This window comes from Rhinolophus hipposideros, assembly GCF_964194185.1.
Source record: "Rhinolophus hipposideros genome assembly, chromosome: 24".
NCBI classification, from domain to species: Eukaryota; Metazoa; Chordata; class Mammalia; order Chiroptera; family Rhinolophidae; genus Rhinolophus; species Rhinolophus hipposideros.
In genome coordinates, this window is record NC_138070.1 from 8473751 (window position 1) to 8497565 (window position 23815).

A 23815-nucleotide genomic window follows, 5' to 3' on the forward strand; every position below is an offset into this window, starting at 1 on the left:
ACTGTGCCTCTCAGTTGGCCCCCTGAACCTTGGGCTGGAAAGACTCCATCTGCCATCTACCTTTCTTTGCTCTCTGTGCTTTGAGAGGCTGTGCCCCAGGTCCAGGCTTCTTTGTCCTCTGGCTTCCTGTTGGACTTTGCCAAGGGGAGACCAAGAGGAGAGGGTAGGGGGAGAGAGATGGAGTCATTTATTCCCCTAGGTCCCCCCATGCCAGCCCTACACGGGTTTGGCAGTGGCTGCATTCCTCTACCTAAGGCTGCAGCTTCTTCCAGGCTGCTTGGAAATCTCTATGTCACCTGCCCATCAGGTCTGAAGGTGGCAAGGATTCTGTCTCCCCGAAAATAAGACCTAGCCAGACAATCAACTCTCATGCATCTTTTGGAACAAAAATGAATATAAGACCTGGTCTTATGTTAGATAAAACCCAGTCTTATATTATGGTAATAATATAATAATAATTTCCCCGCCCTTGCTACCCTCAGGGTTCTACATCAATCCCTATTAGTTCTCTTAACTCACCCCTCACCTTCATAAATAACCCTTTCATTCAACTCTCTTTAAACCCTTCTGAGTGCGGATCCATTTCTTGCCAGGATAAAAACCCTTCTGTGAACCTCAGTTTCCCCCATCCATGAAATGGGTCCTCTCCTTCCCCATCCGCCTTGCAGAGGTTGCCTCGAGGGCAAAGCAAACCTAGAGGGGAACATTGTCTGAGGGAAAACAAAAGCTCAAAGTGCCACCCAGGAGCCAGGCATTCGTGTTATTAATAAAAGCCAGATAGGTCTCTTCAACTTGCCTCTGCCTCCCTCCCCCGAGTCCCCTCCCCTCCCACGCCTCCTGACCTCCCCTCCACAGTTCCGCCTTGCCGGCCTCCTCCCCTCAATGATGTTCCCACTAAAGCCATCTTCCCTTCCCCCCACCGGCCCTGCCCCTCCATGTCTGCCGAAGAATGAAGCGCCCAGCTAATATACGCGTGTTTACATTAAAATATAAGGACAATTACACCAGCCGATCTAATAGTCAGCTCTGTATATGTTACCAAGTACTTAGGGCTCTCTTTTGGAAAGCCATTATGCCCATGTGAATCCCTCAAAGCCTTTCTTGAGGATTTTGTTTTGACAGGAGGGCATTAAGGGGTTGAAACTGATAGCATAAGCACACCACTTACACACTTTGATCCAATCGGCCCATACTTCTCCTAGAGAAAGTCTTGTATATATTAGGAAGGAAATTAATTTTATGGCTGCTGTGGCTTTGCTGGTTAATGGCCAGCAAGTCAGCCGGCCCCAGAAGACGAGCAGTGGGAGGTGGGCTCGCTGCTCTCCTCCCAGGCTCACTGTTCTCCACAGGAGAGGACCGTGCGTGGGCACTAGTCAGCGACAGCCTGAGATGCTAGAGGACATGAGGCGAGGTGGCTGCAGCCTGTTCCTTCTGACCTCACCTCACACCAGGGTTGTCACAAGCGAAATGCATGATGAGCATTTGGTCCAAGCTCTGACTACATGTCACAAGCTATAGGCATTGGGAGAAATTCAAATACCATAATTTGAAAGATCTAAGTCAGGGAGGTGGCATCATACATTTATGTGTATTAGGAAACAAAGTTAGAGAGAAGCAAAGAATTTAAATAGTCTGGGTAACCTCGTCGAGTCTTGGTTTCTTCATCTGCCCACCATTTAGCTTATGGAGCCCTTGTCCCAAAGTAGGCATATAATAAGGTGCCAGATTGGAACTGGCTCTCCTGGGTTCCTTTCGGTTCCTGTGTCCTGAGGATGATGCTAGGGATTAAGTTGATAATGTTTTGTACGACATGCCCCCAGCCAGCCTCTTCATCGGGCCCCTTCGAATGAAGAAAAACCAAACTGTTCCCCTGTGTAAAGGGGTAGTTTGGGTCTGCATGGTTTTTGTGTTTCCCGTGGACTTTAGAACTTAACTGCCCCACAAAAGGTAACTCCTTGTACTTTTAAGAAATTCAACTAGATTTTTTTTTAAATATGAAAATCATCATTAACATCGCCATCAGGTGGGGGGTGGGGAGTGGGTGAAGGACTACAGGAAACATTACCAAGGTTGATAATTGTGGAAGCTGGAGATTGGAATTTGCAGAGACATTATACAACTTAAGGCTTATCATATAATGAGCGACCTCGTTTCCATTCTCTTGAGTTCTAGAATGCCGAGAGAGGGGGAGAAAGGGGCAGAAGAGATGTCTTCTGACAGGAATTGAGCATAACCCCACAGTATGTGTTCTATGTAAAAATGTCAGTCATTGCAAGTGTTTGGGGTTTTTTGTTTTCGTTTTTGTGTTTTCTGGTGCACAAAAGGAAGGGAGGACTTTCTGGCATGATTTTGCAGTCAGGTGACCAGTGTTCAGATCCTAGTTCTCTCATTGCAGGACCCTAGGCAAATGGCTTGACCCCTCTGAGTCTCAGTTTCTCCATCTGCAAAATAGGGATAATCCTGACATGACAGGATTACATGATAACGTGACAGGATTACACAGGTAAAGTGCCTGGCTCAATCCAGGTACTCGGTAAGTGACTGCCTGTGTGTGAGCTTTGGCCACTCAGCTATTCGCTCCTTTTTCTAATAACAACACTGATTTTCCTCTGGGGAACTGCCCTTTTTCCCACTTTCAGTGCATGTAACTCAGATGCTATTGATTCTACCCCCAGCCACAGAAATGGGCATGTGACTCAGGATGTCCAATCACAGCCCCTTCAGGCCTTAGGGATTAATTTATAGATGTCATGTGACCCCTTAGAGCCAATGGGACGGATGCATTGCAGACTTTCGCTGAGTCTTTTCCTGGAAATGCAAGCTCTTTTAATGTGTTGCAAGTGAGCATGTAGGCCTCGAATCGCCATCAGCCACCACTTTGGGAAAGCCAAAACGGTGGGAGAGGGAGAGACAAAGAGACCCACTCAGTCCTTGGTTCGAGCCATTCCTCAATCCACTAGATTTTTCAGCGACACTAGCCAAATAATTGCCTTTGGGGCTTAAGCCAGGTTTAAGCTTTCTGTGACTTGCAATGGAAAAAAATTCTAATGGATACAATTGTTATTGCCATTATTATTATTATTTCGCTTGTCAGTTAGAATAGCCTGTTTTTGTAACTATCATATGGAACTTCTTTCTGAGATGATGCCCTATGAGATGTGATTCTAAGATGGTCTTATCCACCCAGCGTTGTAATGGGTATTATTTGTGGTGTTTCTTGTCATCTTGCTACACATGGGTGAGCATAAGGACTTTGGGGTAACCTAGCTGAAGAGGGAGGAAGAAAAGACAGCACCCTGCCAGGCAGACTCCTCCAATGCTCAGCTCCTCTGCAGGCCCCCTAGTATACGACCAGTGGGGTTGCAAGCCCAAATACCCCCTAATGCACTGTGGGGCGGACATGGGGGCTTCATGATTCTAGAATGTCAATAAGGCCACAAAAGGGATAAGAAGTCCTTGACCAGTTTGTGCTGCAAGAGACCTGAACCTCATTCCGCCCACATTTTAATTATCAGCTGCTGTATAACAAATCTCCCCCAAATGAATGGTGTAAAACAACAATCATTTTATTAGGGTCACAGGATCTATGTATGGGTCAAGCATTCAGACAGGACACAGTCGGGGTGAGTTATCTCTGCTCCACAATATCTGAAGCTTCAGCTCAGGAGACAAATGGTTAGCGGAGACTTGAACAGCTGGCATCATCTGGAAGCTTCTTAATCATGTCTAGTGCCTGGGTGGGGATGACTGGAATGCTAGCCTCAGCTGGGACTGTCAACCAGAGTTTCTCCATGTGGCCTCTCCGTGCAGCTTGGGCTTCTCCCAGCATGGCGGCTGGGTTCCAAGAGGGAACATCCAGAGAAGAAGCATTCTAAGAGAAGGAGGTGGAAGTTGCCTGACATTTTCGGACTCAGCCTCAGAAATCATGCACTGTCACTTCTACCACATTGCATGGGTTCCGAATGGGACACTAAGGCCGTCCAGATTCAAAGGAAAGGGAATGACATTCCACCTCTTGGTGCGAGAGAAGCAAGATGACACCGTAGAAGAGCATAATGGACAAGAGGTAGTATTGCAGGCTTCCTTGGAAAAGACCATCTACTATGGCCAACAGGTACTCCCACCGTACCTAGGGTAGACGGAATAGCCAACGTTTACTGAGAATTCATGTCAAGCGCTCTGCTCAGCAGTTTATAGGCATTGTCACCCCAACTCTATGAGACAGCAACTATCTTTATGCTCTTATAACAATGGAGAAAACCCAGGCTCAGAGAGGGTGAGTAACTTGCCCAAAGTCACCCAGCTAGCAAGTGGAGGAGCTGAAACTTGAACCCTGGCCTGCAAGAGTCTAGCCGTACTCTTCACGCCATGCTGTTTTGCCTCCAACTTCCTTTTTCCTCTTCAACCCTGTCTCCCCTCTGATTGTTCTTGAGAAAGTCTTCTGTTTTTCAAGGAAAGTCCTGCTCTTTCCCCCACCTCACCACCAACCTTGATTTCATCAAGATGCACAGAGGTGAAGAGCATCATCTCTACTTTCAGAAGTAAAGCAGGGACTACTACCCCATTTAAAAGATGGGAAAACCGAAGCTCAGAGAGGGAAAGTGATTTGCCAAGGTCACTCTGAAGGCCCCTGGTTCAAATGACCGATCGGTTCATGGCCTGCACATCACCCTTGAATAGTACTTAGTCTGGGACTCCCTGTGATATATGAGGGGAGGGTTCCTAAAGCCCAGTTTGCCTCACCATGACCAGCCCTTCTCTTCTACCCCTTGTCCCTTTTGAGGATTCCCTCGGCCTCCAGTCAGGCGGCTCCCAGGGTTGTCAGGAACATAAATGATGGGTTTCCTTGGCCCTTCCCATCTCTACCCAATCTCTCCTGCTCTTCCCCACACCAGCCTCAGCCTTCCAAGCTATCTTATCCCCTCCCCAGTGGGGGATTATGGCACATTCAGAGAGTGTCCAGCCCTGAGAAATGTTTACACTAGAGATTAGCATTTATCTCTATACTTTCAACCTCTCTCCCCATGCTCAGTGCTGCTGTCTGCATGCATCGAGGAAGGAGGAATGGCCCCCAGAGATGAAAGAAAGCCAGTCAGGCTGGGGCCACCTCCATGGCATCTGGGTCCACTGAACCCCATTCGCCCATCATTGTCAGGGCATTGTTCTTATTCAATCTCTAAGAATCCTGGGGTTTCTGGATAAAGGCCAGAGCCTCCCTAAAAATATAAGTGTAGGAAGTGGGCTCTCACCAGACTCCACATCTGCTGGCACCATGATCTTGGACTTCCAGCCTCTAGAACTGTGGGAACTGCTTGTTGTGTATAAGCTGCTCCGTTGATGGCATTTTGTTACAGCAGCCAGAACAGACTAAGACATCATGACACGTGGTAAGCACCTTCCTCATGCCAGGCACTGTGCCAAAGGCAGCTTCAAATCATCGTGATGGGAATGCTGTCATCATTGCCGAGGGACAGAAGAAAAGGCAATTGCCCAAGGCTACCTCCCGAGTTGGTTGGAGTGCTTGATTTTAAAGGTAGGGCCTCCCCCGCTCCTCAGCAGTCAGGCCTGTGGTCAGCCAAGAGGAGCTGTGCTCCAGGCCAGTGATTCCCAAAGTGCAGTCTCTGGAGCAACAACACTGGGAACCTATAAGAAATGCACATCTTTGAGCCCCTCCGCAGACCGATGGAGTCTGAAACTCTGGCAGTGGGGGCCAGCAATCTGTATTTCACAAGCTGCTTGGATGATTCTGCTGATTGGAGGTTGGGGAGACCCTGTTTTAGTCTGGGGAGTCCTGAAGTCCTGGAAATCAGTGACCTCAGGGAGAAGTCACAGCCTGTTCCTTCCGGGGTCGGGGTAGGTAAGGATCCTCTGCAGATGTGAGACACAAGAGAAGTAAACTCGAGATGGGGAGAGAAGGAGAGAAGGCAAAAGAAGATAAGGAGGAGAAAGAGGTGAGAAGAAAAAGAAGCTGGAGAAAGTGGCATAAAGGTATTTGCTCCAGAAGGTTTCAGGGCTTTCCAGAGAGAGAGAATAAATGTCAGCCAGCATATATTGAGCTCATACCCAGCACGAGGCACAGAGCAAGGACCAGATGTGAAGCGGAAGGACTCAGATAGAGGCAGGTCCCAATTGAAAGGGGGACAAGGACCCAGAATTGGACAGTGGTGGAGGTAGGGGCAGAGGTCATCATGACTTACGGATGGAGGTTGGACAAAACCAAACATGATCAACAAAAAGGAAGTGGTATGGAAGGAACTGCCTGCCAAAGGCAGTCCACACAGCTAACACAAACTACATTGCAGGAGAACCCACGTTAGCACGAGGAAGTGTGTGTGTGGCATCGTGAAATGCAAAGAGCACAGTATAAATCCATATATAGGGTATTTCCCCATTAAAAGGAATATCATACATGGAAAGAAGGAACACAGTATCTCTCCCATGTGATAGTCTGAGATTGTCAGACAACTGATTTCTTTCCATTTTTTCTTTCTGAGTTTTCGAGTATTTTTGCATGGAGGGCGTATGACTTTAGAAATAATATTTTTGAAGACAGAATCAATGTTTTTCCACAACATGGATGATAAGAAAAGAGTTTAAGCTGTTGGATGATACAAAGAAGACTTTCAGAATACACACTAATGGTTACAATGCCAGGCGCTAAATGCCGCCATAGTTTAGTGTTTACCTGAGCAAAACGTTGAGGAGGAAAGGGAAACTATCCACCCACAGACCATCTCCTTCTCCTAGGCACATGCAACCTGTACGTGCAAAATGTCTCTGCCTGCCTTTGACAGCTGCTGAATTTCATCCTTAGGGTTGCTATACGTGGGCCTATGCAAAAGGTCTCAGCCCTTAAAGATGCAGTTATCCTGGGAAGCCAAGATAGGCGCAAACATATGTTTCTACAACTGTTCATAGAAAAACAAACAAAAAACTTTAGGCATAGGTGGTGAGATGGGGTGTGTGTCTCTGACCCATCTTAGAGTAGAATAAATTGGGGAAAATATTTTGTGTCCCTCCTTCTGATTGGAGGGTGGAGAGGAGACCATGATTCTAGCCCAGCAGAGGGTATCACAGGGACCCAAGACCAACATTCATCCATTTGGCTCTAATGGAGGCCAGGGTGTCTAGGGCAGGCTGCCACCAACACAGCCCACCCCCTTCCCTTTCTGTGGAAGTCCCCCCAGGTCCCAGGCTATCCTGGTCTCCCATGGATTCAAAGACTAGTGGGGAGAGTCTCGTGCCCTAATAGCCCCCACCCATCTGATAGGACCCAGCTGTCCAGGGGAGGAGAGGGCACATTAGATAAGACAGTCAAACAAAGGCTGGGCTTTGTATATTTGGTTTGTCTGACCCAATTCCCAGGCCCCAGAGGGACGGGTTCAGAGCTGGGGGACGGGGTGAGGAAGGGGGCATGGTTTCCATCTCTCTCCTGGAGGCTGTCCCAGTCTTTCCTAGACCCTTGGCCATCTCACTGGGGTCACCCATCCACGAGCTCTGATTCCGCAGGCAACAGACCTGAGGTTCGAATGCTGATCATGCCTCTGCGTGACACTGCACAAGTCGAGTCACCTCTCTGAGACTCAGTTTTCTCCCCTCATGGGAACCTCTCACCAATTGGAGTTCAACTCTAGAGTTTAAAGATATCCATTGCGATACAACCTGGCCCCTAAGTGTGGCAAGTGGCTGGCTTCAAATAGCCATCTAGTCCAGCACTGGGGAACAAATCTGACCTGTTAAGACTGATTGGGACATAGTGTATTAGTCACCAAACTGTCACTCTCTGAGGAATTCTCATGAGTCATTCTGACTTTAGAAGGTCCCCACTGCATAGAAGAGACTCTGCCATACATGTCCAAAAAAGGAAGAGAGATGGTGAATCACTAGAGATGGATTTGTGCAGGTTGTCCTGGAATGTTCCAAGACTCCGCACATTCAAAAGCATTCCAAGAAAGCTAACAGAATGAACACCGGAGCAAATGTACCCCCAGGTCTCACGTGCCAGCTGGAAATGGAAATAAACCATCAACAGTTGCCGAGCTGGAGAATGCGCTTGCAGAAGAGGTTGGCCCATGAAGTAATTGTCAGAGTCCCTTAAGTAAATGACCTTGTAATGCTTCGTGTGACCGGGTTGCATCTTATTCTAAGTAAAGTGGTGCGGGAGCACTGTCTCTTCAGAGTAAAGACCTTGGCTCTGCCACTTGCTACGGCAATGACATCCACAGATGGTAGGAGTGCTGTCTGCAGAGAACCTTCACCTGTCAGCCCCTTTAGGGATCTTATCAGTTGCACGGTCACACTTTTCTGGGGTGGCCCACATCCAATGGCCAATGTTGGCAGAGATGCAAAGACCCAGCAATTTTGGCCCAGCTTTAGATAACGTTAGGGGGCCATTCCAGTTCCAGAGCTTTCCCTGCAGTCAACTAAGGCTTTGAGCCTCAGTCACAGCTCAACCTTTTCCTACACCCACTCCTGCATGGGTCTTCTCCCATCCACAGGTGCTCTTGGGAAACTGTATCTCAGAGTCTGGTGCCCAGCAACGTGCTAACAGTGTTGACCTTGGACAGCTTGATCTCTTTATGCTTTGTTTCCTTTTCTGTAAAACGGGGTAAGATGAGTGCTTACCTCATTGGCTTGTTGTGAACATTGAATAAGATTATATGTGTAAAATGTCTAGTGCAGCAAGTATGCAATAATGGTTACCTATTATTGTTTTGATGCATTTTCTACTCCTGAACATAATATCATCTTAGGAGGGGTTCTGCTGAATGATAGTCATTTCTAGACGTTCTAATTATACTGGGCGTTGCTCATATCTACTTGTGGCAGATATTTTCCATATGCCCTAGGTCTACCCTCCACCCTGCTCCATCCTGCTCCGTGCCTGAACTGCACCAACGGGGCCCCATGCTTGCCAACTTCTGGGGATTTAGCCAATGGGAAACCGAAGCCCCAGCACGAGGCAAGAAGGTAGTAGAGTTAGGTTGCAGTATTTACTCTGGGGTATTTGCTTTAGGCTGGAGGTGACCTCAACCAAGGGTCACAGCTCCTCTCAAAGTAGCTGTGTCCACATGCGTTTCTCCTCCTAAGTTCCAATAACCACTATTTCCTATCATCCCTGTAAACCTAGGAAGCCCTGCCCAATTTGCTATTACTATTCACAAACACTCCCCAGCTCCCTATACTATCTCTGCATCCTGCCCACAGCTTTATAAACAATCTCCTTAGGAAACTCCCTTCAAATTGCCCAATTCATGGCACCATCTTGCCCTTCTGGGACCCTGACTGCCATATTATTTTTCATTCCGCAAACTTTACTGAGCCCACGTTGTAAGCCAAACAATGTGCTGAACATTTTCAGGAGCCTATATCAACTCAGTCTTTAAATATGACAACAAAGCTAGTCCCCTGATCCCTGGAGCTTGAATGAGAAGAGAGAGTTCCCCTACCCAGGAAGACCAGGCCTGGTAATTCAATTCACACGGAGACACTAATGAGCTACCCGCATTCTGCTTCTTTCAAAGGCATTTCCAATCCCAAACTCTGCTAGGAAACAGGGGTGATCCTGTTCTTGGCTTTCTCCACCAAGCACTGTGCAGAATTTAGAAGTTGAAACCCAGTCAACGTAAATTGTAGCTCCAATTATTTTTATAGGGCCAGCTGTTCTTTCCCCATAAACGAGGACCGGGGAGGAAGAGGGGAAGGCTTAAGCCAGTTATTCCTTTCTTGCTGATGGAATGTTAGGCAGTGTAACCCCTGGGTTGGAAACGCATTTTGTGGTAGGACAGCCTTTCCACAAAACACCACTTACTGCTGCTCTCGACCGATACCAGTGAGGAAGGAGGGCCCCGGAACAGCCAAGTAGAAGCAGACGAATCCTCAGCCTCTTTGCTCTGAAGCATGACACTTATGGACCCCAGCTGATAAGGAGCCAACCTCGTCTAGTCTAAGAAGGGTCTAAAACAGCCCGCTCTTTTCCCCCCGGGGAAAGCCTGTCCCTTGTCCAAGTTCCAACTTCCTTCCTGCAAAGCGTGAAGTCGCGATGGAAACAGTCAGCCCTGTTTATGTTGCCTGTAATATGGCCCTGACCGGAGGAATGAGCCCTGGATCAACATGTGTCCCAAAGGCAGCTGTTCTGAAATCTGGATCTGGGGTCTGCACACGTGGCTATGACTACTCCGTGAAAGCTGATGACACTGGGAGAATTTAGGGTGTCCGTTTCCTTGCCTTGCATGTAGCTTCGAAAGCTTACCAGCCCGTAGCGCCATTCCACCAGCCGCTCGCTATATCCACCTTAGAAGAAAAAAAACCATAGAAATTGATAGGAGTGATGGTGGTAGAAGGGCTATTTATTAGTCAAAATAAAGGCTTAGCTTCTACAGCAACGGCCAAAATCAATGGGGCTTACACAAGATAAAAGTTTACTTCTCTCCTCTGTAATAGTTTGACCATAAGTGACCCAGGGCTATTGGGGTGGCTTCACAGAGGAAGAGACCAGAGCTCTTTGCATTGGGTTTCTCTGTCATCTTCAACATGAAGCTTCCCCACCACAGTCTAAGAAGGCTGCTGTTCACTCAGCCAGAGGAAAGGAAGAAAGAGGAAGTAGAGGACACATGCCTGCTGTCTGATGGCCAAACCAGGAAGTTGTACATGTCACTCCTCACATCTCATTGGCTAGGATTTAGTCACATGGCCATGGACAGCTGCAAGGGAGACTGGAAAATGTAGTCATTATCTGGATGACATTGTCCCCACCTGCAACTTGGGATTCTAGAAATAATTATCTGCCACTGGAACAACATAATACACTGATTAAATGTGTAGATTTTGGAGTCAGGTAGTCCAGGGTTTGGCTCTCAGCTGCCCAACTTTCTTCCTGTGGTCAATGGAGATTGAGGCAGAAATAGCCACAGTGATGGTCAGAAGTGAGACGGTGGCCAGTAGAAGTGAGACGGTGGTCAGTAGAAGAGTAGGAGACGATATTGGAGAGATGGGGTACAGCTTGATCACAGAGGAGTGTGGATGCCTGGCTAAAGAGTCCTGTGGGCATTGGAAGCCATCAGAAGTGTTTGAGCAAAAGGAAAGGAATACAATCAAGGCTCACTTGGAAAAGGGTGGTTCTAATGGACATTTCCAGGCTTGGGTGTGGTCCTGAGAGCCTCATGATTTTTTCTGAGTCATGGCCTGCCATCGGCCCTCTTTGAGGGGTCAGCTTTCTTTGTAAAGAGCCAGATAATCAATGTTTTAAGCTTTGCAGTCCATCAGTTTCAGTGCAACTACTCAACTCAATGCGGCCACTGTAGTGTAACAGCAACCATGGACAATGTGCAAACAAATGAACAAAGCCATGTTCCAATAAAACTTTATTTAAAAAATAGGCAGCAGGAATTGGTAGTTTACCAATGCCCAGTATAGAGAATTCTTTAAGTATCCGTCCATTCTGCTGTAAAATGGAAACTCTACTCAATACAATGCTTGAGACTATGATCCACTGTTCTTTCCATATACCACTGTGCCTGCCCCATAACCTGGGGCAGATTCAAGATTGGTGGGAACTGACGTTCACACTATTCAGGGGGCCCACTTAAGAAAAATAAAATAGAATTACGGATGTACAATTAAGTATGAAAATGAATATTTAGTATGAGAAAAGAGATTACAACAAATTTTCAAAAGCTGACAAATATCATAAATGTCACAAAATCCATTAAAATAATATAATATTTTTTCAATCAACTGCCTGGCAATGTATAATTATTCTCCCTACATTTTGGGGGTGGGCTATATACTCCATCTCTTCATATAAAAATTATTTTTTTTACATGTCATTCACTCTAGACAATTCTATCTGCCCTCTAGCAAGTTTTTTCCTCCACTCCTCACATATTTGTGACATAGGACATGTTCATGCCACAACCTTTCTAGAAGCCACTAGAACAGCCTGGCAATAACTGTACACAGAATAACTGCAAACCACAGAAAAATATACCACTAAACCAAAACTAAACATATTACCAATTCAACTTCCCCTTAGATGGACCTGAAAATGTCTGAGGCCATGAGGGAACATGTATTGGAGAGGAAGTTGGAATAGAAAGAGAAAGGGGTCTTAACCCTTCCTTTGGTCAATTTTATAAAAGTTATGGCATGTGCACACATTGCTGGTCCTTCCCCAGGAGGGGAAGGGGTTTATGGCAGTAAGCGGCCCTGAAGTTTAACATCCAGGTAAATCTACTTATGTGCCACGGTGCATGTGGTATGTTTGCACTAAAGAATTGGCACAAGAATCCAAGACTCCCAGACTCCTTTGGGTAGCTTTGTGCTCCACCCTGGAATAGCAAACAGTTCCATGGCAGGCACTGTTTTCCCAAAGAAATTAAATCTGAGCAGCCTACACTTTGTAACAAAACCAGGGTTATGCAAAGAAAGTAATTCTCCTTCAGCTTCCAGGAGTCCCTACGGAAAATATATATGTGTCCATTTTTAAAGACAAAAAAATAATAAATGAAACAACCTCGCTAAAGAAAATTTGAACCTTGTTCCAACAAAACCTTTGCCAGAATCATCAAATCTCCTCTCCCCAACCCTCCCCTAAAAAGGCACAGAGGTTTCAAGTTCCGGTTTAAATTTAGATGCTGTCTTTTCTGAGGGGGCTTGAAAGTTGGAATCAAAAAACAATTCTCCCTCTCGGATTAGAAAGCATCCACAGATTCCATTTCCTGAATTTCCCGGAGAAGATAAATTATTACTGAAATGTCGCAAACCAAAAACCAATGCACTTGCTTCAAAGAGGGCATCTCAGATAACTGGGAATTAAAAACTCTGCCTCAACTGTGTGTTTCAAAATCCCAGGAAGAACCAAACCTCAATAAGCATTTGTCTATGTCAGAAGCTTAGATAGATGTGGATGAGGGGAAATGGTCGTTTCTCTTGAATATATTTTCCAAAAGCGAGGTCTGTTCAACTGTTGTTAGGACCATGACCAAGCAGGTTAGAGAAAGCAGTGTGAAATAGCTGATAGCAGTATCAGTGATTAGACTATGAAACTATACGGAAAGTAAGTATGTTAGTTAAGATATAGATTAAGCCACTTTAACAAAGAACCTCTAAACAGTGGCTGGAACATGATAAAAGTTCACTTTTCATGAAAGCAGAAATCTGGGTAGGTGGTCAAGGGTTTGTTGGCTCACCCATGTTAGAGACCTAGCTTCCTCCCATTTTGTACTCGACCATCCTTAACATATGGCGTCTATTGTGGTCCAAGATGGCTGCCCCGCCTCTTCACACCAAGTCTGCTTTCCAGTCTTCTTTCTCAGATGGGTGAAGCTGGAAGGGGAGGGTACACCTCTTCCTTTCAAGGGCGTTACCTTGAAAAGCACACATCATCTCGGCTTTGACTTAATCACATTGCCACACCCAGCTGCAAGGCTGGCTGGGAAATGTAATCTTTATTCTAATGAGCTAAGTGTCAAGCTAAAATTTGGAGGCTCTATTTTTACTAAAGGAAGGGAAGAGGGGTATTGAGAGATATTTATCAGCCTCTGCCATGGTAGCCAAATATCAAATGACGATACCTTTTATATGTATTCACCATCCCACCGACCAATAATTCTGAGCTTGCTCTCCCCACTCTCCAGGCACGCTCTTCTCGTTCATTTATTTAATACATTTTTGAGTGCCTAACATATCCCAGATGCATTTCTTGCAGCAAAGTCACTGCTCTCATTGAGTGTACATTCTAGTAGAGGGATCATAAAGGTTAAAAATAAAGGATTGAGGTTCTCCAAGAGAGATGAATGCTGTTAAAATAATGGAACAAGGTGTAGATGTAGGAGTGAGTGTCAGAGGGAGAATTTTAGACTGAATGGTCCTGAAATGCCTCTCTGAGGAGGTGACATTTAAGTAGAGACCTGCATCATAAAAAAGAATCAGTCATGTGGAGATATGGGAGCAGAGGACTCTAGGCAGAGGAAACAGCCAAAGCTATAGGACAGAGATGGGAATGAGCACAGCTTGGTCAAGGAACAGAAGGAAGGCCATGGTGGCTGGAGTACCATGAGCACGGGAAGAGCTCTGAAAGGTGAAGCTGCAGAGAAGGTAAGGATTAGATTGCATGGATCCTTGAAGGGCATAGTAAGGACCTTTCTATGACTCAGATCCTTGGAGTCGGGCCTGGCTAAGCTCACTTTGCAGAAGTTGCTATGACTCTGAAGAGGACAGAGCTGAGATGTGTTGGATCATGAATTCTTGATTGGGGTTCACCAATGTTTGTTCACTTTGTATAGAGTATTCTATACCCTAAGAAAACATTTCCACCCTTTCTTATCAGTCCTTTCCCATCAGAGCTCCCAGAAGAAATCAGGGCAGATAGTAGTATCCCCACTTGACAAATAAACATGGCGCACCTCAGAGAGGTTACGTGGCTGCTCCAAGATCACACAGCCAACAAGTGGAAGAAGAAAGACTGGAAACTTATCTTCCCGTTTCAAAGCAATCCTTCTCCACTCCCAAAAGAAATTAGTCTTGAAGAGAAACAAGGAAAAAATAATGATGACTTCACTTAAACAAGATATATACATATTTCTTATACAAATATATATATATGTATGTGTGTGTGTATATATATATATATATATATATATACACACAGAGATAGATGATAGACAGATTGATAGATAGATGATAGACAGACACAGACATGTTATAAAAGTTTGTGTGATTTCACTTGCCCGGGTGAACACAGACTGATATACCACTGTGGCTAGCCCTGAAGTATTGTACCCTGCACCCATCTTCTACATAGTTTATTATACTTTCCTCAACGACTTGTTTGAATGTGTCATGTCTTCTCTACTAGGGCCTGATACAAAATACCTGGGGGAAAAAAATCACAGTAAAATATCATGTGTGATTATCTGTGTGGTAGTGAATATACAGGATAGTCACACACACGCACATACACGTGTGTGTGTAAAATGTCACTGCCAACCATTTGAATACTTGTGACAGAAGCTGCTACTTGTCTCTCACTATCCATTCTCCCCTTCTTCCTTTAGGTAGGGATTCCCCCCAATTTTAGCTAGGTATATGGTCATCCAGCTAAAGACTACATTTCCCAGCCTCCCTTGTAGTGAATTGTGGTCACGTGACTAAGTTCAGACCAATAAGACGTGAAGAGATTAAAAACAAGCCTGAGCACATGACACCATGGAACTGCCTTTTCAGCCCTGGACAGCTTATATGTGGACTAATGTTTGAGACAGAGAGAGACACAGAGACAGAGACAGAGACAGAGACAGAGAGAGAGAGAGAGAGAGAGAGAGAGAGACTGACTCTTACTTAAGGTACTATCAGTTTGGATCTTTGAACCTATATCCTGATTAATTCATATGTCAAACTAAGTCAGGATGTTTGTGCTGAGAAAGAAATATTCTCAAAGCATCTGTGTATGGAGAGTGGTGAGCATGGGAAGAAGGATCATCAACTTCCATTTCTGTTCCTTCCATCTTGGGATCCTTGGCTCAGATTTCCTTTCCTCTTGCACCTCACCCTATCCTTCTATAAAATGCAGTAATCTTCCTGCTGACAGGGTGGGCTTGGCAGAATAGTCTTCAGCATCACTCAGGAGCAGGCATTGTAGCCCCGTGATGGGCTGTAATGGGTACCAGCAAGACACGACGTGGGCTCTGAAGTCAGACAACTTGTGTTCGAATCCTGGCTCAGTCACGTACTAGCTTTTAAAAGAGATTAGTGGGATCTGTTTGATCATAATTGAAAAAATGGTTTGAGAGCCAAAAAAAGAAAGTGCTTTCAAATTCTGAAAGCTAGTTAAATGACACAGATCTGTCTCATGGGGGGGAGATGATGGGGTGTGTTGAAGAGCCCTTGGGGGGGTGGTCAGAGCCATCAACACCTTCTTCACCATTCTATTTATTGACTTCCACTAGATTCAAGTAAGAAGGGATGGAATTACTCCAAGTTTTGAATCAGCGCTGAAGTCAAGTTCTGCCTTTTGTTAAAGGGGAATCCCTGCTGCCCGGGTATGCTAAGGCAATGATTTAAAGCAGATATGTCTGGGAGATGGCAGGACAGAGGGGAAAGTGGTCTCAGCTAGAGCTCTGGGGAGACTAAACACAGAGGGGTTTCTGCCCCCTGAGAAAGAACGTTCATTGAATCACCATATATGCTTTCTTGCCAAGATTACAGGGAAGGGTTAAATAGGAGGTAGTTGAGTCAGGCTTATTGTGAAGCTCAGGGTCCAGGGGAAAAGTATTGATTTCCTTTGAGCCACTTCAAACTGACCCATTAGTTCAGGCTCACTGAGAAGGTGGAAAATATGCAAGTTGCACTTGGCTGCATTTTTAATGCTCCCTTGCTGAGACCATCCAATGTCTTACAAATGAATGTATGGGGGAGGGGTTGAGAGTAGAGGATTCTAAGTGAGAAGTGGTCAGGGCACAAGTGAGCTTCTGACAAGTGCATCTGTCACATCACTCTCCCCAGCTCTGGTGACCCAGTGGACACTCACGGAGTGTTGATTAACTCTTGAACTAAACTTTGCTCAGGAAGGAAAAGGCTAACATTATGGCTTTGAACGTCAGCCTCTAGAATTCAACGCTGAACTTCTCGTCTCTTACCCACAGAGTGAATCTGAGTTCACTACCTTTTAATCAGACCTGATTAAATAGTTTTGTTTATTACCAAGATTGTTAAGAGTCATGCTACATGGGTTAGAATTCCATTTCTACCACTTGCTCGCAGCAGGTCCTTGAGCAAATGACTCAAACACTTCCAGACTTTATCTTTCCTATCTCTGTGGTGAAGATAATTATAGTACCACCTTCTGGGTTTGTTTTTCAGATTAAGAGATATCACCCAGGAGAAGTGCTTGGCTGAGAGCCTGGTTCACAAAAATGCTCAATGTACTTTAACAAGTTTATGATGATTTTATATATATTTTTTGCATTCCATCAAAAGCCAATTTTAAAGAATCAAGTCCAAAGGAAAGGGAGAAAATGGAGCTGTCTTGGGTTAAAATTATATATATTTACTAGAATTAAATTAGTATTGATCTGAAGGAGACTGTGATAAAGATAGACACTGTAACCCTAAGAGCAACTGCTAAGAAAATAACTCAAAGAATTTAGTGAAAATATCAACAAAGGAATTAAAACAGTACACTAAAAAATATTTAACACAAAGAAGGTAGTAACAGAGGAAGCAGCTCATCTCTGTATGCCATTGCTCACAGGCCATAGGTATCTTGTGGGACAATGCACTATTGTTCTTTATATGATCAGTTGAAGCCAATCAATCACATGATCCAACCAGTCGTGACGTAATCAAATCAGCTGGTCCAATCAGCTACAGTTAAGGAATCACACAACCGAATCAGCTGGAATCATCACAAAGAAACCACATGGCTCATCGCCCACTTAGACCAGCTGTGGACGGATACTTCCAGGAGGAGATGTGAGCTCAGCATCTGAATACATCTGAAAAGGTGGACAGACCTCTTATTAGAGACCTTGTATTAATGAGGGCCTATGACACAGTGCCGAGCAGAAAGAAAGGGGACAGAAAATTGGAGCTGGCAAGGTTCAGTGAGGAAAAGAAAACTCTGAGTGCTTGGACCCCTTGACCATTCCAATGGTAAGATTCATCTATCCAGTGGAAGGAAAGACCAGGAAGACCCACAGGATCTGGGAACTAAGGCTGGGATTTCCGTGTGACCTCTGGGACCAACCTGGGATCATGGGTCTTAGGAAGTGGGTTGGCCGGAGTGTTTCATTACCGCCTCTGCCCACCCCAGCCCCAGGCAGTAGCCTTGCCCATGGTTCCTATTGCCTGGCAAACCATGTGATGCCAACCTCATGGCTTCTGCTGATCAGACCCACATGCAGGGGGAGCCCATGCATGTGTCTGGATCCTGTTACATCTCAGGTGAGGTCACCAAGTTGGTGGCCTGGGCCCCAGGGTCAAGCTTTAAAATCCTTTGTTTACCTTTCCCTTATATATCCATCTCTCTCACCTCTCAACCTTTGCCCATGATATTCCCACTGCAGAGAACACATTTCCTCCCCTTTATCTGGATGACCCCCGACATACCTGTCCTTCCGGTCTCACATGAAATGGAGGGCAATGATTCTAGCACCAGAAAGAAGAGAGATCTATTCCCACTGTGGTCTCTTACCCTGAACCCTGAAACATGGGCAAGTCATGTAGTCTCACTGAGCCTCAGTTTATTCATCAATAAAATGAGTAGTATAATATATTGATGGGTTGAGAATTCTATTTTTAAATGTAAAGAATTGAGCATGGCATGGGGCACAAAGAAATACCTCAGCAAGTTACAATCTTGAGGATGATGACAGTGATGATGGTGAAGACGGAAACGATGATGATGTGACATGTCACCTCTTCCGGGAAGCTTTCCCTCGTTCTGACAGAGGTGTGCCCTCCCTGCTCCCATGGATCCCTGAGCATTCCCCTATCGTAACACTTATCATACTGCATTGTCATTGCCCGTTGTCTCATCTCTCTTTCCATCAGGAGACAATCAATTCTTTGTAGGCAGCAACTGTGTCCTCTTCACCACTGTAGCGCTGGCATCCAGCCTAGGGTTTGACGTACAGGGGGCACTAGCGTGTCCACTCAAAGTCTTGGCCTCCTGAAGCACTTTTGTCTCTCCCAAGGATTGTTAAGGACATGGGCTGTGGGTTTACATAGACCTGACTGTGTGTCTAGGATCTACCACATATGAGCTGTGTGACCTGGGTCAAGTTACCTAACCTCTCTGTGCTTCATTTCTCTCACCTACAAAATGGGGGTTAATAACAGTTCCTACCCTGTTGGGCTGTTGTGAACATTAAATACTAGAAGACATGTGAAAAGGCCAGCCCATTTATTCATCAAATATGTATTGAGTACCGACTATGTGAAAAGTGATGTTCTAGAAGTTAGGGAACAACACAGGGAAACTTGCCCTCAGGAGGGAAGGCAGACCACAAACAAAACTCCAAATGAATGCACAACAGTTTAGAAGGAAACAATGTGTCGCCAGGGGTTAGAGTTGGGGATTGGGACCCACGTAATATTTCTCATTCTCACAAATATCCCAGCCAGCACACACCCTCCAGGGAAAACAGAGAAGCAACCAAACCTTGGGACTCGGAGAATTTTGGTCCCAGGCTCCTTCTCCAGTCATGGGCAGAGGCTGGTTCTGGCTCCCATACCCTTGGAGCTAATTCTGCCCCCCTCCTCAGGGGAAAAGAGCGAAAGCCCACTTTTCATGACACCTGTAGTAATCCTGGGTGGAATGTATCTGAAAAGATGCAGGAGAAATTCTTAAAATATATTTCTCTCCAACCACAATATATTCCATATGCTTGGAAACGGCTGGGGAGGGAGCCTGGTGTGCTCAGTTACCTCTGGTAAATGTTTCTCTCCCACGCTGGGGAAATCCTTATCAGGGGGCTCTCCTACCTGACAGCTGGAAGGAATTTAGGAGAAAATGCAAAGTGCTATTGCAAAGGAGAGCTCGAAACCGCAAGAGGACTTGAGAGCTTCTCTCAAAGTGAAAGGTTTAAGGCTTCGGGGTGCTTAGCTTGGGGAAAACGCAATTTCTGGGAGGAGTTGTTGAAAGACCCTCCCCCACCAGGACTCGCTGTGCGACCTTGAGAAGAGCACTGGCCCCTGTGAGCCTCGCTTTCACCATTTGTAACATGACTGTGGGCTCTACATTTAGAAATCTATTCACCACAGAGGATCCATTTATGAATCTATGGCTTATTCTGTGGGTTCTTCCCATGGATAGCAGAGGAACGCCCTCTATGCTGGTGGTGGGTGCAGCACGGAGCAGAAATAATGGGGTAGGTGGAAGCTGGTCTCCCAGCTAGGGACAAAACTCTTTCACTCGGTGGTTTTCAAGCTTAGGGGCACATTGGAATCTCTGGGGAACATTAAAAGTGTGGAGGTCCCACTGCCCAGAGATGGTGATGCCTGGGCACTGAGAAGTTCAAAAGAGTCCCCAGGTTATACTGACGTTTACACCAAGGTGGGTTTCAGGAACTGGCGTCCTGACCTTGCTAAATCCAGTTCTCCTCCTTCCCCTCGCTGACGTTAAATCTCCTCAAAAGATGCAAGTATATGATGTGTTGGAAAGACAGATGAGTCCTAGCCCCAGCTCTGCCACTTAATTGCTGTGTGACATCTGACAAGTTAACTTCTCTATGAGTCAGTTTCCTCATTTGTAAAATGGGGATAAATATCATAGCACCCACTTCTCAGGTGTAATGCAGGGTCTCTGGTCCCGCTCCCCACATAAGAACGCAGGATATGGTGAGACCAAAAAGGAACACCCACTGAGCCATGGATGGGGGGGTCATACCACTATACTTTTGCTGGCAGCTGGGTTGGAGACACAGGAAGCAGGCTCCACACAATGCGCAATCCGCCGTCCACTTCTCTGCCAATCAACCAACCCCTTGCTAAGTGCAATCTGCGCTTACTGGCTTAGCAACAGCAGTTATAGCAGTGACCAATGGCTAACTGGTTATAGTCGATGGCCAACTAGTTACAGCTGATAACCATCTACTACCCAAGCCAGCACCTTTCCACGTGAGGCGGAGAGCCTGGAAACTGCTCTTTGGGACTCTGTCCCCAAACTCCACCCCTACAAGGTCTCACCTCACAATACGCAACAAGCGTCTTCCACGAGGGGCCTTGTGTCAGGAACCCAACTCACAAGAAAAAGTTCCAATCCAGTTCAAGTAACATCCCAGGGGTATCCCTCAATGTCCACCTACTTTGTGGGCACAGCCAGGGTTTCTCAGGGTATCGCCAGTCTTTCTGGGCATAGCCAGACCTCCTGGGCACAGACAGGGTCCTCAGGGTACCGTGCTAGAACAATAGTGGCTCACAGCCAAGCTGCTTACATATTCTCCACGGCGGCGGGTCAAGACACAGGAAGTAAACATCCACCAGTTCCACCACACAGTGGCATGTTCCCAAGCAAACAGTCAAGCGGTCCATCAAATCAGGGATGGAAGGCAATTCCCCATAGTCCAGTCACTCATCAGGGCTGTGCATTGGCCCCACAACGTGTGCCCTCTCTGCAGGGCGACGGCTCCAAGTCCTCCCTAATCTGGGGGCGAGGGCCTCAGCAAGCACTTCCCAGCCCACACGGCAGCAACGACCTTCACTTTCTCTGGCTATGCTGGTTGGAGCACCATCCACACATCCACATCTTCCCACCCCTCCACAGGGGTCCAGCTCTTGGGCAGCTGCATGGCCCCCACCACGCTGGTCGGAGAGCCATCCATGTCCTCCCATCCCTCCTCGGGCATTCAACTCCTGAGAACAGTGGTGGCCACTGGGTACCACACACTGTGTGGGGGCCACCTATCCTCCTGGCCAGAGTCAGAAACCATTCCTACCTTCCTGGAATCCTGCTCGCCGTGCCAGGCATCCGATTGGGTGGAGGCCTCGGTGTCAGATGTCCACAACTCTAGGAGCCCACAGCAGCAGCAGACCACCAAAAGGAAGGCGACACCTTCTATGGCCAAGAGGGTGGTGTGACATCTGGAGGCTCGAGTCTCTCAGGCAGACCCCGCCTCCCGTCCCCAGTGCAGCTCCTCACGGGCCTCCCGAAGCTGAGCTTTCACACATATAAACTGCTCCATTACCCCTTTGGGGATTCTTGCCAGTGCCGTACCCTGCTCTCTGTGCCAGGTGTCATGCAGGGTCTCTGGTCCCGCTCCCCGCATAAGAACGTAGGATATGGTGAGGCCAGAAAGGAACACCAATGGAGCCATGAATGGGGGGTTCATACCACTAGAGTCTTGCTGGCGGCTGGGTTGGAGACACAGGAAGCAGGCTCCACATGATGCGCAATCTGCCAACCGCTTCTCTGTCAACCAACAAACCCCTTGCTAACTGCAATCCGCTCTTGCTAGCTTAGCCACAGCAGTTATATTAGTGGCCAATGGCTAACTGGCTACAGCTGATGGCCAACTAGTCACAGCTCATGACCATCTACTACCCGAGCCAGCACCTTTCCACGTGAGGCCGAGAGCCTGGAAACTACTCTCTGGGACTCTGTCCCCACAACAGGTTTTGTTTGGGTTCATTGAGACAGGTATTGTGGGGACAGACCAGGAGTGTGGTTTCCAGGCTCTCGCCCTCACGTGGAAAGGTGCTGGCTCAGGTAGTAAATGGCCATCAACGGTGCTTGGCTGGCCATCAGCTGTGGCTAGTTGGCCGTCATCCGTAACCAGTGAGCCATTGGCCACTAATAGAACTGCCGTGGCTACATTAGCAGAAAAATGGGGGCTAGCAAGAAGATGGTGGCTGAGCTGGCAGGAGCAGACTGCAGTTAGCATGGTGGAGTGCAGCTAGCCAGTGAGGTTGGTTGGCAGAGAAGTGGGCGGCAGGTTGCGGATAGTGTGGCTCCTGCTTCCTGTGTCTCTAACCCAGCCGCCAGTGAGACTATAGTGGTGTGACTCCCCTACCTATGGCTCCGGGGGTGTTCCTTTTTGGCCTCACCATGTCCTGCGTTCTTATGTGAGGAGCGGGACCAGAGACCCTGCATGACACCCTGCACGAGAAACATGTAAAGCCTTCAGCATGTGCCTGGCATATAGTTGGTGTGCGGTCTTGACCGCACATAACTACCATAACTAATGATGGTTGACAATGACCTTGGAAACATGCCCCGGGTGCCTTAAAGCAATGGTTCTCACACTTGTGAGATCAGAATCACCAGAAGGACTCATTAAAACACAGATCACTGGACCCCAACCCCAGAGTTTCTGATTCACAGGTTTTTGGGGTGAGTGGTCTGAGAATTTGTATTTCTAACAGCTTCCCAGGTGATGCTGGTCCTCGTGGTCTGGGGACCATGTTTTGAGAACCACTGTCATGGAAGGAAATCCAAGAACAAGGCACCCTTCACGCAGGGTAGTTAGAGAATCGCCCTCCCCTCTTCATAGGGTGCCCATCCGGCTAAGGCTCTAAGTCAAAGTCATGGAGTCATATAATAAATCAGGAACGTACAGAAAAGAAACGGAATTTTATAACTGGGTAAGGCTTTGTTCCTCTCCTTTTATTTTCCACTTGGAGAAATAGGAGCCAGGGTGCATGGGGGATGGAGGGTAATTGCTCAAGATCTCGTAGCAAATCTAATACAAGAACCAGTTCTAGTTCCCACCTTGTTATGGAGACGGAGGGTGGGGGGCATGGGGACGGGGTGCTGTGAGCCCTCTGGGATCGGTCCATCATGGGCTGTGACCACAGAGACTGGGATCTCAGTGCCATAAGTCAGCTCCACTGGCAAAGCGGGCCCTAAGGGACCCACCCTGAAGAGTTGAACTGTGACAGCATGCTAAATGGCACGTCCTATTGCAAACCCAGTGCTGAAAATGAGAACAAGGAGACTGGCCAAGAAGAAAAGCAGTAATAACATCGAGCATTGGTACAGATACAGGGAGCCAGGAATTCTCATGCACAGCTGGTGGGAGTATCCGTCCTGGATTTCAAAAGGGTATAGTCGTTAGCCCAGCTATTCATTACTAGGAATTTACCTAAGGAAATAATTACAAAAGTCTGCAAAGGTTTAGGTGTACTTACATTAGCAGTGTTTATAAAAGAGACAAAAGATTGGGAAAATTGAAATATCCAGTGAAAGTGGATTAGTTAATAAATACAGCCATCTGGTCAGTTATTTTGCAGTAATTAAAGTAATGATGTGTGTATAATAATTAACATGAAAGAATTTTACAATATATTGTTAAATTTTAAAAAGCTAGTTACAAGC